Genomic DNA, 16,839 nt, shown 5'->3' with positions numbered 1-16,839 from the left:
TCATACAACAACCTTAAATAAAAACATAATAAACATTAGATTATTTTCATTGAAATGTGTAAATAAATTATATTGTGGGACTAATTAAATAATATATCGGATGAGGGAATATTACCGAATGTATGAGTGCATGTTATTGACGCCTAGTTGATCATGCTTAAAAATCTCCTCCAAGTCATCAAGTGTAATAAGTGACTTGAATTCAATACCGAAGACACTCTCATCCATAACGATTTCACGTAAAGCACCATCCTTCAAATCGGACATATCAACCATTGTTGCGAGCACCATCCAGGAAATGTCTTACGTACAACGACTTCCAATATGGAAGTTCAAAAAAAATGGACTTCTTCTGAAGGATAGAAAAACACTTAGAAAGGGGGGGGGATTGAATAAGTGTGACTTTAAATCTTGGACGATAAAAATAAATTGCACAATTATTTTTATCCTGGTTCGCTGTTAACGAAGCTACTCCAGTCCACCCCCGCAGAGATGATTTACCTCAACTGAGGATTTAATCCACTAATCGCACGGATTACAATGGTTTTCCACTTAGCCGCAACTAAGTCTTCCAGAGTCTTCTGATCACAACCTGATCACTCCAGGAACAACTGCTTAGTTCACTCCTAAGACTTTTTCTAGAGTCTACTGATCAACACGATCACTCTAGGCTTAGTTCACTCCTAAGACTTTCTGCTCAGCCAACTGCCAAGACTTCCTGCTCAGCTAACTGCCAAGACTTCCTGCTCAGCCAACGGCTAAGACTTCCTAGAGTATACTGATCAACTGATCACTCTAGTTCCTTACAACTTAATGTAATCTATTCAAGAGTTTACAAATGCTTCTTAAAAGCGATAATCACAACTGTGATATTTCTCTTACAATTTAAGCTTAATCTCACTAAGATATTACAACAGCAATGTAGTGAGCTTTGATGAAGATGAAGATTCTGAGTTTAGATTTGAACAGCGTTTCAGCAAGTTTGATATAAGTTGATTTTGTGCAGAATCGTTAACCTTGCTTCTCATCAGAACTTCATATTTATAGGCGTTGAGAAGATGACCGTTGAATGCATTTAATGCTTTGCGTGTTCGTACAGCTTTGCATTTAATGTTATACGCTTTTGTCAACTACCTCGAGCCTTGTTCACGCTGTGTCTACTGACGTAGCCTTTAGTAGCTTTAACGTTCCTTTTGTCAGTCAGCGTAGTCTGCCACGTGTACTTCCTTCTGATCTGATGTTTGTGAATACGACGTTTGAATATCATCAGAGTCAAACAGCTTGGTGCACAGCATCTTCTGATCTTCTGACCTTGAAGTGCTTCTGAGCGTGATACCATCTTCTGATCTTCAGTGCTTCTGATCTCATGTTCTTCTGATGCTTCCATAGACCCATGTTCTGATTCTGCTTCGACCATCTTCTGATGTCTTGCCAGACCATGTTCTGATGTTGCATGCTGAACCATTTGAGACACATCTTCTGAGCGCTGAATTATGCGTACTCTTTATATATTTCCTGAAAGGGAAATTGCATTGGATTAGAGTACCATATTATCTTAAGCAAAATTCATATTATTGTTATCATCAAAACTAAGATAATTGATAAGAACAAATCTTGTTCTAACAATCTCCCCCTTTTTGATGATGACAAAAACATATATAAATGATATGAATTTGCGATCAGAAAGAGTAGACGGCAAAAGACAAATTACACAGCTATAGCATAAGCATATGAATATGTCTCCCCCTGAGATTAACAATCTCCCCCTGAGATAAATAATCTCCCCCTGAAATAAATACTCGAAGAACTTTGATAAAAGACTTCCCTGATTATTTCGGTAGAGACGATCATATAAGCTTCTGCCTTCAGAGAATTCATAGCTTCTGACTTCTGCTTCCATTGGACAGCTTCAGAACTTGAATTTCTTTAGATCCTTAGAACACTCACAGCTTCTGATTTCTGCTTCCATCGTGGACAGCTTCAGAACTTGAGTTTCTTTAATCTTCAGAACATTCACAGCTTCTGATTTCTGCTTCCATTCAGGACAGCTTCAGAACTTGAATTTTCTGGATCTTTTAGGACATTCACATCTTCTGATTTCTGCTTCCCTCGGATAGCTTCAGAACTTTGAATGTCTACCAACATCACTTCATGCTAGATTTGTATCAGAACATTGTTGAATGTACCAGAGCATCATCAGAGCATCTCTACATCCTGAAATGTTACAGAACAAAAACTAAACGACAAAAGTCAGCATGAACGAGTTAGAACATAAAATGTATATTCAAATACATGATATGTATCAGAGCCAAATGTATCAGAGCATTTAGGCTAAAAACATGTATCAGAGCAAATAATGTATCAGAGCCATAACATTATATGTATCAGGGCAAATAGAATTTTGTCATAACAGGATAGACAATGATATTCAAATTCTATTATCAGTGCTTCTGATTCATTCTTCTTTCTTGCTTCTGATCTCTGAAGCTTGACAGCACTCAGCTTGCTTCAGTTTCCATGGTTTTGCTTCTAGTGTTTGCTTTGAAGATTCACTTCACTTCTCTGTACCTGCAAAACACTTAAACCATATAGAACTTGCAGTTCTTGTTAGTGAATGTGTGGGAGCCTTTACCCAGCAACTGATAGATTTAATCAAATCATTTATCATTTATCTTTCTCCCCCTTTTTGTCATAACATCAAAAAGAATATATAAAAAGATTCAGATGTATAAAACAGAACACATGGAGGAAGAAGATGATTTCATTAAGGTTCAAACAATGGGTACAAAAGTTCAAAATGAAAAGAGCAGATGCACAGAAACAGAACAGATGCAAAGAAAAGAAAGAAACAACATAGACTCAATCTAAGATGGCCCTAGTCTTGACAAGATCTTGGCCAGCATCTGTTTAACATCGTTGTTGTGTCCTTCTTGCCTCTCAATGAAAGCATCATACTTCTCATTGAGTGAGCTTTGCTCATCCTGTCTCCTCTGAATCGCTTCTAGAGTCCTTGCAAGACGAGAAGGTTCATCAGAAGAAGCTTCACAGCTTTCAACCACAGGAATGACAACTTGATCTGCAGCTTCCATAGAAGTATCATTTGCTGGGATATCCTCAACAGGGTCTGATTTAGCAACATGATCTTCAGCATCTGCTTCTTGCATAGAAACATCTCCATATTCTGCAGCAGGAATTTCAGAGTTTCCATTCTCAAGTGCCTGAAGAATGGCAGCTAGATTCCTGGGAGCAGAAGGACCTTCAACTACTGGTGGGTCAACAACTTCTGGAATGACCAAGCTAGGGTCTTTCTTAGAAGGGTTTTCCCTCAGAAAGTCAAATAAGGTCTTGAAGTCTCCAAGCAGAACAGGATACTCAGGAATCCAGATAACCATGTCCCTGCATGGGTTTGCTTCCATTGCAGCAGCCAGTCTCAATACTTCCAATTCATCCACAAAGGGCTTCTCTTCCAAAAGATATCTTCCTTTGAGGCGAGCAAACCAGAAGTCTTCATAATTCCTCAGAATTCCACGAGGCCGTGGGGGCAGCAGCTACACAGGCTTCCTGAAGTTCTAAAAACAGAGCATCTGATTCTCTGCGAAAGATCCTCCAGAAGTTTCGCATAGCAACATCATTCAATCCAGAACTTTCAGCGAGTCTGAGAGTATCAAAGGTACTTCTGAGATTCCTCTTTATGTTGTCAAAAACTACACCGATAGGATATACGGGGCGGGATTTTATTTGGGTTTTTGAAAAGGCAGGTTTGGAAGTGAAGTACGGATGAGGTTCTCTATCCAACCTATAAGAAGATTCTGCTTCAGTATCAGAATCTAACACTACCACTTCAGCTTCAGGACGAGGCTTGGGAGTGTAGTTGCAATCACGGAGCAGCTGCTCATGTGATGCAGAGGTTGGAAAAGGAGAATCACAAGGATTGTTTTGAGAGGTGGAGGGAGAAGGTTGAGATGGAAAGAGAGTTTGAAGGGGTTGTATATTCAAAACAAGATTGTCAACAGCTTGGTCAGAGACAAGATTAGTGGAGGGTGAAGGAGACGGAATGGATTGAGGAGATGGTGGAGTTTTTGTAAGGGGAAATGGTGAGGGAGGAAGAGAATTGGATTTGTTTGCATGTGAAGAAGGAATGGTTATAGGGGAAGATGGTGGTGAAAGAATATGGACAACAACGGGTGATTCTGATGAGGCTTTTTCTGGTTCAGGGGTAGGTACAACTTCTATTGGTGTAACTTCTGATCGAACAACAGGAACAGAAATAGGTTCAGAGATGCATATACCTTTGGAACCTTTCAGAAGCGCTTTGGTCACATCCTCCGTTTTCTTCAGCTTTTTACTCTTCGGCTCTTCAATAATCTTTGCTTTGCCTCTAGAGATTTCTTTTCTTCTGGCATAAGCCTGAACTTCTTGTTGATTTTCAGCTTCTTGAGGGATATTGTCTTCATCAGAGCTTTGAATAATCATTTTCCTCTTCTTAGTTATCTTCTTTTCAACAACTTCAACTATCTCATCATTTTTGTTTGACTTCTTCTTCTTTTTCTCTTCTCAAAGTCATCAGATACGGCCTTAACAACATTAGCAATCACCTTTTTAGAAACCTCTTGTTTCTTAGAGACAACAGAAGGATAATCATGCTTTCTTTTAGTTCTTTCTTCCCTCTTGCGATTTACTTTGAAAGGGGCACCTTTGTCTTGATCTTTAAAGCTCTTATTCTCTTCAAGAGATTTCAGATAAACAGTTTTGACTTCAGGTACCTCACTATTGAAGAAGGTTTCAAAGTCAGCCAGAACTGGTTCTCTTATGGTTCTTGTTCCAGCTAGAGGTTCAGGAACTTTGAGAAAAGTGTCAATGATTTTCATCTTCTTTAAAGAGAAGGCATTCAGACAAGATCCAGTGGTGACAGCAAGATCTTTGATGATACCTTCAGACTCCAGACTTTCAACAATCTTGGAATGTATCAGAAGGTTTGTAATAATCCTACCAAAAGGAATGGTTGTTCCAGCATTTTCCTTTCTGAAGGCATTTCTGGAATCCTTTACTGCTTTCCACATATGGTTGAAGATAATGTAAATCGCATCAACCTTCTTCTGAGTGGCAATGCAATAAAGAATATACCTTTGATCATTACTGATGAAGTCCGAGGCATGAGTTGATTTCCTATGGTAGAAACACCCGAGAAGGATCTTTGTCCAGATTCTGTAGATATCTTTCAAATTCTTAACATGTGTAGTTTTCTTGACATTTGAATAGAGAGTGGATAGAATATCTTCCACATCTTCTCTTTGATCAGATTCAAAAGCCCCTTCAGGATTTTTCAGATCAAACATCACTCTTAGGATGTTTTCAGTAACAACGACAGACTTTCCATGGACGAAGGAGAGAATAGCTTTTGGTGCAACCACAGCATGTACCCAGAACTCTTTGACAAGATCCGGATAAACAGGTCCAACGAACTCAGCAAACAACGAGGTCCATCCTTGAAAGATGATGTCTTCCTTAAGATGAAATTGATTTTCTTCAAGGTTATCAAAGTCGACCATGAGTTCACACAAAACTTCCAATTTGTCTTTGGGGATGGAGCATGCAACAACAGGGGTGAGTTCCTGGTGTGTTTCATCGTGCATATGAAGAAGAGTAGATGAACCAGCAAAATGAGATGAAGAAGCAGCCATTGAACCAGAACGATCAAGAGAGAAGAACAAAAATTGGGTTTTCGGTTAGGGTTTCAGAAATACTAAGAGGCTTTCAGACAGAATGTATGCAGGAAGAAAGTGAGATAAAGGAGCGAAAAAAAATATGAGATGATTTGAAATGAATATATAGGAACGGATTTTTTTAAAAAATTAAAAGAAATAAACTGAACAGTTTCAGAATCAAGAGAAATCAATTTTATTAAATGATGAGTGACGTGAGGAGAGAGAACGTGGTAAATGAAATGATTTAAAACAGTTACCTAGGTCGGCGTCTTTTCAACTGCACGCTTTGTACAAACCGTACAGACACGTGTTCATCATCAGATAATAGATGACAGCTGTAAACATCAGAGAGATTTTACGCCTTCAAATTCTGATTACTTCTTCTGATCTGATCTACTTTCTCTTTTGGAATCACTCCTTCTGAAGTGTGCTGATATAAGTCTGAATGATCTTCTGATCCATTACTTCTGATATACACAGCTTCTGGAGGTTCACTTCTTTGTTCTGCAGCTTCTGATAAGATAAAACTGTATCTGCAGAAATTCTTAAGCTCTTTGTTTCATCAGAAATAAGTTTATCATCAAAACAGATGTTTATTGATTTGTCCACAATCAATGTTTCAATGTTGTATGTTCTGTAGCATTTAGAGCAATCAGAATAATCAAGAATGAAACACCAATGCTTTAGAGACAAACAAAACAGATGGTTCCAAGACTAATAAACTTTCTTTTCTGAATTCCTACAAACAAAGTTTCTTCAACAGATTTAAGAACCAGAACTTGAAAGACAATCTTTCTTCCCTTCAAGTGTTGAGACCAACTTGAATCCAGGTGTCAAGTCATGTTGAATGTTGTCTTCTTTGTTATCAAGAGAATCTGCAAAAGAAATAATCTTTTTCTTTGGTACCCACATCTTCTTGGGTCCTTTCTTGTTAGATTTTCTCAAGTTCTGATTGAACTTGGGTTTGACATTATAATCAATAAGAGGAACAGCATGATAATTCTTAATGTGAGTTTCATGATATTTCCTAGGTTGTGTCACATGCTTCTTAGTGTGTGTAATGTGAAAACTTTGTGCATGTGAAGTGTGCCTAATATCATGTGAGTGGCCATACTTGAACTGATCATACAATGGTTTGTATGTAATTTTCATCTCATCAACAGGTTCAAGTTTGTATGGGGTTTCACCCTCATAACCAATGCCAACTCTTTTGTTTCCAGACACAGCATATATCATAGAAGCTAGCTGACTTCTGCCAATACTTCTAGATAAGAACTTTCTGAAGCTTAAATCATATTCTTTCAGAATATGGTTCAGACTAGGAGTGGATTTTTCTGAATCAGAAGGAGATCCAACATTATTGGATAATTTTAAAAGTTTTTCTTTTAATTCAGAATTCTCCAACTCAAGCTTCTTTGTTTCAAATTCAAATTGCTTTTTCAGCTTTTTGTATTTGAGACTAATCTGAGACTTGAGTTCCAGAAGTTCAGTTAGACCGGAAACTAACTCATCTCTAGTAAGTTCAGAAAATACCTCTTCAGAATCTGATTCTGATGTAGATTCTGATCCGTCATCTTCTGTCGCCATCAGCGCACAGTTGGCCTGCTCATCTTCTGAATCATCTTCTGACTCATCCCAGGTTGCCATAAGACCTTTCTTCTTATGAAACTTTTTCTTGGGACTTTCCTTCTGAAGATTTGGACATTCATTCTTGTAGTGTCCAGGCTCATTGCATTCATAGCACATGACCTTCTTCTTGTCAAATCTTCTTTCATCAGAAGATTCTCCACGTTCAAATTTCCTTGAACTTCTGAAGCCTCTGAACTTCCTTTGCTTGGTCTTCCAGAGTTGATTTAGCCTTCTGGAAATCATGGACAGTTCATCTTCTTCTTCAGATTCTGATTCTTCAGGATCTTCTTCTCTAGCCTGAAAAGCGTTAGTGCATTTCTTGATATTAGATTTTAATGCAATAGACTTACCTTTCTTTTGAGGCTCATTTGCGTCCAGCTCTATTTCATGACTTCTCAAGGCGCTGATAAGCTCTTCCAGAGAAACTTCATTCAGATTCTTTGCAATCTTGAATGCAGTCACCATAGGACCCCATCTTCTGGGTAAGCTTCTGATGATCTTCTTTACATGATCAGCCTTGGTGTATCCTTTGTCAAGAACTCTCAATCCAGCAGTCAGAGTTTGAAATCTCGAAAACATCTTTCAATGTCTTCATCATCCTCCATCTTGAAGGCTTCATACTTCTGGATTAAGGCAAGAGCTTTTGTCTCCTTGACTTGAGCATTTCCTTCATGAGTCATTTTCAAGGACTCATATATGTCATAGGCCGTTTCCCTGTTAGATATCTTCTCATACTCAGCATGAGAGATAGCATTCAGCAAAACAGTTCTGCATTTATGATGATTCCTGAAAAGCTTCTTTTGATCATCATTCATTTCTTGCCTTGACAGCTTCACGCCTCTGGCATTTACTGGATGTTTGTAACCATCCATCAGAAGATCCCATAGATCACCATCTAGACCCAGAAAGTAACTTTCCAGTTTATCTTTCCAGTATTCAAAGTTTTCACCATCAAATACCGGCGGTCTAGTATAACAATTGTTACCGTTGTATTGCTCAACAGAGCCAGATGTAGATGCAGGTGTAGGTATAGTCCTTTCACTTTCATCAACCATCTTTTAAATGAAGCGTTTTTCTCTTCCTGAATCTTTTCTAAACACGGTTAAGTGCTTGCACCTTAGAACCGGCGCTCTGATGCCAATTGAAGGATAGAAAAACACTTAGAAAGGGGGGGGATTGAATAAGTGTGACTTTAAATCTTGGACGATAAAAATAAATTGCACAATTATTTTTATCCTGGTTCGCTGTTAACGAAGCTACTCCAGTCCACCCCCGCAGAGATGATTTACCTCAACTGAGGATTTAATCCACTAATCGCACGGATTACAATGGTTTTCCACTTAGCCGCAACTAAGTCTTCCAGAGTCTTCTGATCACAACCTGATCACTCCAGGAACAACTGCTTAGTTCACTCCTAAGACTTTTTCTAGAGTCTACTGATCAACACGATCACTCTAGGCTTAGTTCACTCCTAAGACTTTCTGCTCAGCCAACTGCCAAGACTTCCTGCTCAGCTAACTGCCAAGACTTCCTGCTCAGCCAACGGCTAAGACTTCCTAGAGTATACTGATCAACTGATCACTCTAGTTCCTTACAACTTAATGTAATCTATTCAAGAGTTTACAAATGCTTCTTAAAAGCGATAATCACAACTGTGATATTTCTCTTACAATTTAAGCTTAATCTCACTAAGATATTACAACAGCAATGTAGTGAGCTTTGATGAAGATGAAGATTCTGAGTTTAGATTTGAACAGCGTTTCAGCAAGTTTGATATAAGTTGATTTTGTGCAGAATCGTTAACCTTGCTTCTCATCAGAACTTCATATTTATAGGCGTTGAGAAGATGACCGTTGAATGCATTTAATGCTTTGCGTGTTCCGTACAGCTTTGCATTTAATGTTATACGCTTTTGTCAACTACCTCGAGCCTTGTTCACGCTGTGTCTACTGACGTAGCCTTTAGTAGCTTTAACGTTCCTTTTGTCAGTCAGCGTAGTCTGCCACGTGTACTTCCTTCTGATCTGATGTTTGTGAATACGACGTTTGAATATCATCAGAGTCAAACAGCTTGGTGCACAGCATCTTCTGATCTTCTGACCTTGAAGTGCTTCTGAGCGTGATACCATCTTCTGATCTTCAGTGCTTCTGATCTCATGTTCTTCTGATGCTTCCATAGACCCATGTTCTGATTCTGCTTCGACCATCTTCTGATGTCTTGCCAGACCATGTTCTGATGTTGCATGCTGAACCATTTGAGACACATCTTCTGAGCGCTGAATTATGCGTACTCTTTATATATTTCCTGAAAGGGAAATTGCATTGGATTAGAGTACCATATTATCTTAAGCAAAATTCATATTATTGTTATCATCAAAACTAAGATAATTGATAAGAACAAATCTTGTTCTAACATCTTCTTCCACCCACCCTTGACAAGTGAATGTGCAAAAGGCTTGCCAAACTGAGTGCTCACATCTTTCACCTTTTCAAAAATTTGATCACCTGACAAAAAAGGCGGGGCTGTACCATGTTCGGCCTTTCCGTTGAATGCTTTTCTCCACCCACGGTAGTGATGATTAGAATTTAAGAATCTACGATGACCGAGAAAGACATTCTTCTGACAAAGATCCAATCGTGTCGTATCGGTTTCATCTTCACAAACGGGACACGCTTTTGACCTTTATTGCTGTACCCGGATAGATTTCCGTATGCTGGAAAATCATTAATTGTTCCAAACAACATCGCCCTCAAGTTGAAACTTTCCTTCCTATACCCATTGTAAACCTCCACACCGTTGTCCCACAAAAACTTTAAATCTTCGATTAACGGTGCCAAGTATACGTCTATGTCATTCCCTGGTTGTTTAGGCCCAGAAATTAGCATTGATAACATCATGTACTTACGCTTCATACATAGCCACGGAGGTAGGTTATAGATCATAAGAATCACAGGCCATGTGCTATGCGAGATACTTTGAATACCATGCGGGTTCATTCCATCAGTAGACAATGACAACCGAAGGTTTCTTGCTTCTTTTGCAAATTCAGGATAATCAGTATCAACTTTCATCCATTGTGGTGAGTCTGCCGGATGTCGCAACTTTCCATCAATAATTCTTTCATCTGCATGCCAAGTCAAGTGTCTTGAATCGGTCTCACTACGATACATGCGTCTAAATCTCAGAATTATAGGAAAATACCATAAGACTTTAGCAGGAGACAACTTTTTCTTATATCAAGGGGCACCACATTTAGGACACTCATTCAACGCTGCATACTCGTTTCGAAACAAAACGCAATCGTTTGGACATGCATGTATCTTATCATAGCTCATGCCAATAGAGGACAACATCTTTTTGGCTTCATACGTTCGATTGGGAAGAACATTATCCTCTGGTAGCATATCTTTCATAAGGGCTAATAACTCTGTGAAACTTTTATCCGACCATCCATTGTCCGCCTTTAAGTTGTACAACTTTAACACCGCAGACAATCTTGTGAATTTTGAACAACCATCATACAACGGTTTCTCTGCATCGCTTACCAACCTCTCAAACATTTTGGGACAATCCGCAAGATCTTCTTCAAGCGCTTCTGCAATCTCTTCGACTCGATCGCAATCGTATGTGTCTGTGCAATCGTCGTTTGAAGCATACTTCCTATTACAACTCGACCCAGCATTCCCGTTACTTTTCTCACCATGCATTGTCCAACATGTATAACTTCTATCAATTCCAAACCGTAGTAAATGGGATCCCAACTTTTTCCCGTCAACCTTATCCCCATAACAGCAACCCAAGCAAGGACACGGCATTCGAAGCGGGTCTTCGGAGTGCGCAACCGCAAACTCAACGAATTTCCATACCCCTTTCTCGTACTCTTTCGACAATCGGTTTGATCTCATCCATGTCTTATCCATGACTTAATTAAGCTAAACAAAAACGGTCAAACTTTCACTCTTCACAAGTAACCCCTATGGCGAATTCAATTCACAAAGTTAGTAAGTACATCACTTAACGATTAACGAAATTGATATCATGTCGGAATAATGAGTATTACTTAATATAATCTAAAAGTTACAAAGTTAGTAAGTTCATCACTTCAAAATCAGAGAATATTCCACATGTCGGAATAATGAGTATTACACTCATGTCTTAATTAATTAAGCTAAACAAAAACAACTAATTATTTAGGAACAGAACGGTATAATGCGTTTCTGTCAATAAAACGCAATGATTCAGAAGCAATAAAACGCAACATATTACGGAATGAATCAGAAGCAATAAAACTCAACATATTACTTTGGCGAGAGAGAACAATATATTACCTGTATAGTAGTAAGCAACTTGTAGACCCACACAATGTAAGATTCTTGAATGAGATCAAACTTTCACTCTTCACAAGTAACCCCTATCAATACAAAAAGAATAAGTCACAAATCTATAACATTGACAACACTAGAAATTGTGTCAATGGAAAGCAATTAATTACCTGTATAGTAGAAAGCAACTTCTTGAATGAGATCAAACTTTCACTCTTCACAAGTAACCCCTATCTAGCAAAGATATTCCTAAAAAATATAAAATAAAAAACTTAATTGAAGAATATAAAAATTAGGTCATAATCCATAGCTTAAAAAAATCAGCATTGTATCATTATGTCAAATTCATTCAAATTCAAGTAAACTCACAAACAAACACAATTTTCAAACCAAAAATGAAACAAGATGCAAGAAGTCACATTGTACCATGAGAAATTGGGTTCAAAACAAGTTCTAAATCCCTAAACCAACATCCCGGACAACCATGATATACGTATAAATTGGCTCTCAAAATTCACTTCAAACAAGTTCAAGATGAAATAATGTAAAATTTGAAAGAGAATAATGTGAATGTTTCCCATCTCATTTCATTTCAGAAATAAATATAGATATTTCCTTCTTATCTCTTAAAGTCAATTTAATATATGAGCATGTTTTAATATAGTTCAATCCATTTCAAAACTTGTAGAATTCCATAAACCAAGTTGCAATAAAGTAGAGACATCAATATGAACTCATACATTAAATCCAAAACCAAACTAAGACACCTTTTTCAATTTACAAAATAGCAAGAGGAAGAGTTGAAATGTTTGTATTACATTCAAACATGCTCATAGTGCACAACGATCATGTTTTAGAATAAAGATAGCATTTTCATTCTCAATCCCACAAATAAGTAAATATATAAATATACTTCACGAAATAGTATGCCAAAGTTTTCATGTAATCAAAATAACAGTAGAACTTCAAAACTTATACTTTTATATAAAACCTCACGAAACATTGTTCCAATAAGTCAACAAAACCTGAAGCATAACAACCTAACTTAAGTATACTTAAGTATAGTTAAGAGCACAAACCTGAACTAAGGAGAAAGAAGAGTGGTGATATATTGGGAACAAGGTTAAGCAATTTTCTTTTAGAGATTCAGATTCTGCAGATACAAAGAGACAATAAAACAAGATTATAAAAATTGTCTCACCAAATCACCATCTCAAGTAAGAAAATATCATAAAAGTAAGAAAATATTCAATGAAAATTAAACACTCTAAAGACATTTAATCAAACATGTAATATGCTTCATTCTCAAATTGCAGTGCAACCCTTAGTTGAAACCCTTAAAACTAAACCCATAAATCATATTACCTTGCACAGTCAGACGGAGGAGAGAACGACGGTGGTGGCTGGCGACGGAGGGACGAACGTGGTGGCTGGCGACGGAGGGACGAACGGTGGTGGCTGGCGACGGAGGGACGAACGGTGGTGGCTGTGGCTGGCGAAGACGGAGGGTTTTTCGGTTGCAGAGAAAGTGAGAAACAGTAATAAAAAGAAAACGAAAGAGAGAAAGTGAGAAAGTGAAAGCGTGTTTTTGTTTTTAATTTTTACTAATAAAGGCTACTAAAGCGCTTCTGAAAAGCGCTCTCATAGCCTGGTCTATACCAGCGCTTTTTAGCAAAAAGCGCTCTCATTAAACCCCCCTATAGCAGCGCTTTGAAAAGCGCTCTCATACCCCCCCCCCCCTTACCAAAGCGCTTTTCAAAAGCGCTCTCATACCCCCCCTTACCAAAGCGCTTTTCAAAAGCGCTCTCATACACCCCCCTACCACAGCGCTTTTCAGAAGCGCTCTCATACCCCCCCCCCCCCCCCCTTTAAGAGCGCTTTTTTAGCGTGTATTTTTATTTTGTTTTTAGTGCAACCTATAAGAGCGCTTTTTACTAGAAGCGCTTTAGTAGGGGTGCTGTTAAAAATTAAATTTGGCGTAGTGAATATATAAATATGAATGTTTAATGGGAAACCGTTTCTAAAATACATGTTAATATGAATTGTTGGTGGTAATTTAAGTGTGCTTTTGATATCAAAATTTTCTTTTTATGTTCCTCTCAATCACATTACAAATTATCACATTTTAACTATCTAGCATTAACGTTTTTATTTGTGGTTGTTTTCTTTATCATTACTAACACAAATTAAAACTACAATTCTTATTTTATTTATTATTGATGAAAATCATACAACAACCTCCTCCATTTGTTATCTCTTTCTCTAAATACTTTTCTCTTGACCTCTATATTTGTATTGCAAAATAGTTTTCTTTCGACCTCTCTAAAAAGGTTAAAGTTTTGACACCATATCAGCACTATCTCTCAATATTAATGTGTATTATAAAATTGAAACACATTTTTATCATCGAAAGTGATTTACGTGTGACAAAAAATTGTGTAGATCTTTTTTAATAATTAATTAACTAAAAATATTTAATAACTATTTTTAAAATGTAAATAAAAAATAAATATCACTAATTAATATTTAATAAATAATAATAAGATTAAAAAACTCATTCATTCACTTACCACTTTTCTCTTTAACTTCTCTCCTATTTATTTCTATTATATTAGTAATTCTTTTAACTTTCTTTCTCTCATGTCTTACCGTAATTTTCTTATTTAACTTTTTGTTAATTCAAAAAATAGTCAAACTTTCAATAACCTCCACTAAACCATTACTTCATTGCATAACTAACAAAACATCTCTTTACAACATGAACACATAAGCACACTACATCATTTAATAACCATAACTTCATCCACTAACCACATAAATCCGACATAAATAGGACACCCAAAGAGAATTTCATTGTATTTTTTTTTTTTCAATTTTCTTTTACAAATTAATTAACTAAGTTTTCTCTCATTATATTAATTAATTTATTATTAACTAAATAATATCATATAATATTATAGTATCTCTTAAGTAAGAAACCTCAAATTTCTATCTCGAACTTCTATTCCCACTCAATCACATCTCCAACTTCTCTCTCCACTTTCTTTCTAATTGATTATAAATTCTCCAGTAACTCAGTTTTATAAATTCTCCACTAACTCAATGTTATACATTCTCAACTATTTACACATTTTTAAAACAACGTCTTATTTTCTTCTTGAAAATGGAACTGACATCATCAAACTCCTATCGGCAAGTTCTTTCAACATCAATTGAAAGTTGGGATGTATGTGATGGTAGTTGCAGGGTGCTTTTTACATGCAGCCAGAGATCCTTTTTGTGATTAAGGTTTGCAAAATTGTTGTTCTTTCATCATCCTCTGACCGAGAAACTATGTGTTATCTTGAAGTTACATAGGCATCCAAATTATTTTATTTATATGAATTTATGTAATGGGGTCCATAGTTAAACAGACATATTGTATTTAAGATTGACATCTCCTACTTAGGATCACTCAAAAGCATATTTGTATTTATATGTCCATTTCTTTATTATGTGGAAAATTCATTAACAAAGTGCCTCATAAAATAAATAAAAAATATTTATTTATTGTATTTTTTTTCTTTTAGCGATTGTTTCTATTTTTCTACTGTTATATATTTTTTTTATTTTTTGTCTGTCTATAAATTAGCATGCCATGAATTTTTTGCATGTATTATTATTATAAATTTTTTTTATATTATTTGTTTCCATTTTTTATACTTTTAATTTCTTTATAATTTTTGTGTGTCCATATATTAGCATGCCATGAATTTTTACACGTGATTAATTAACCTAATTAACCATATATTAGCATGCCATTAATACTATTTTTACATGAATTTTTTAACTTAATTATGTGTGTGTGGTCTAGCGGCACAAAATAAGTTATTATTTAATTCATCTTTTTTCTACTAACAACCATCTCTAACTCTATAAATCAATTGATATGTTTTTAGACAATTTTGTAATAATAATTAAGAAGTAATTTAATACATATATAATCATAATTCAATAATATATATATCCGTGCATCGCACGGGTAGACGGCTAGTTATTTCTAAAAAAACTAAATTCTTATCAAACACATAATTTGAAATATTATTCTAAAGAATACTAATCCTAAAAATATCATTCCAAAAAATAATGTGCAATAATGTGCACCATACCCATAGACCTCGTGCTATTCCTCTGCTCCTATTGCACCTATTTCCCTGATGAATTCTCTGCACACCTACTACCCTACTACTGCATGCACCTCTAAGAGCATCTCCAATGGTGAACTCATTTTTGGGTTCCTTGTGGGACCTATTAAGCCACGTCAGCTTGAAGTAACTCAACTAATTTTTCGCTCCAATGGTGCAACTCTTAAGAACCCATATTAGGTCCCACAATTTTACTTTATTTATTAATATTTTATTCATATTAAATTTTATAGCAATTAAAATAACAATTTTAATTATTTAAATTAAAATTGATATAAAATAAATAAAATTCAAATTAAACCTATAATTTAAAATGAAATAAAATAAATAAATCAATTAAATTAAATTAAAATTCTATAACAATAATTAAAATAAAAAATTGTTTTTAAATTGTTAAAGTAAAATTAACATTTTTAAAATTTAATTTGTTTAATTATTAATATAAATTAATATAAAAACTATGTATAATTGTTAAATGAAAAACTTGAAAAAGAAAAAAAAAAAGTAGTTAACATTATGAGAGTTTAATATTAATTTATTATTTATGTTAAGATGATGAACCGTTGTTTCATAATACAACGGTTGGCCACTGTGGCCAACTCCAGTGGTTCCAAAAATAAAAACGTCCGCCAGGGAAAAACTTAGGAATTTACTCTAAGTCTCTTTGAAGACTTTTATGAACCTACTTCAATTGGGGACAGTGACGTTATAGTAGAGTAACTTTGATAACTTTGGTTATCAAATTATTCTCAAATATTAATATAATATATGAGTTATTTATTGATCAAAAAATTGACTATAGTCACCAAAGTGACTTAAATAAAATTTTATTAGTATATTATTATGATAATATTAATTATTAATTTGTTTACCATATGTACTAAAGTTCCAAAGACATGCGTCGTAGCTTGTTTCTTCTTTAGGCGAAATCGGTCTGTGCTGTTGGAGTCTGATGCTTGAGTGCAGATGGAGTTTTGCTGGGTGCGGTAGCAGCGTATT

The sequence above is a fragment of the Vicia villosa genome, linkage group LG1 (genome assembly GCF_029867415.1).
Source record: "Vicia villosa cultivar HV-30 ecotype Madison, WI linkage group LG1, Vvil1.0, whole genome shotgun sequence".
NCBI lineage: Eukaryota > Viridiplantae > Streptophyta > Magnoliopsida > Fabales > Fabaceae > Vicia > Vicia villosa.
The sequence above is the reverse complement of the archived record's forward strand: the minus strand, read 5'-3'. Positions refer to the sequence as shown.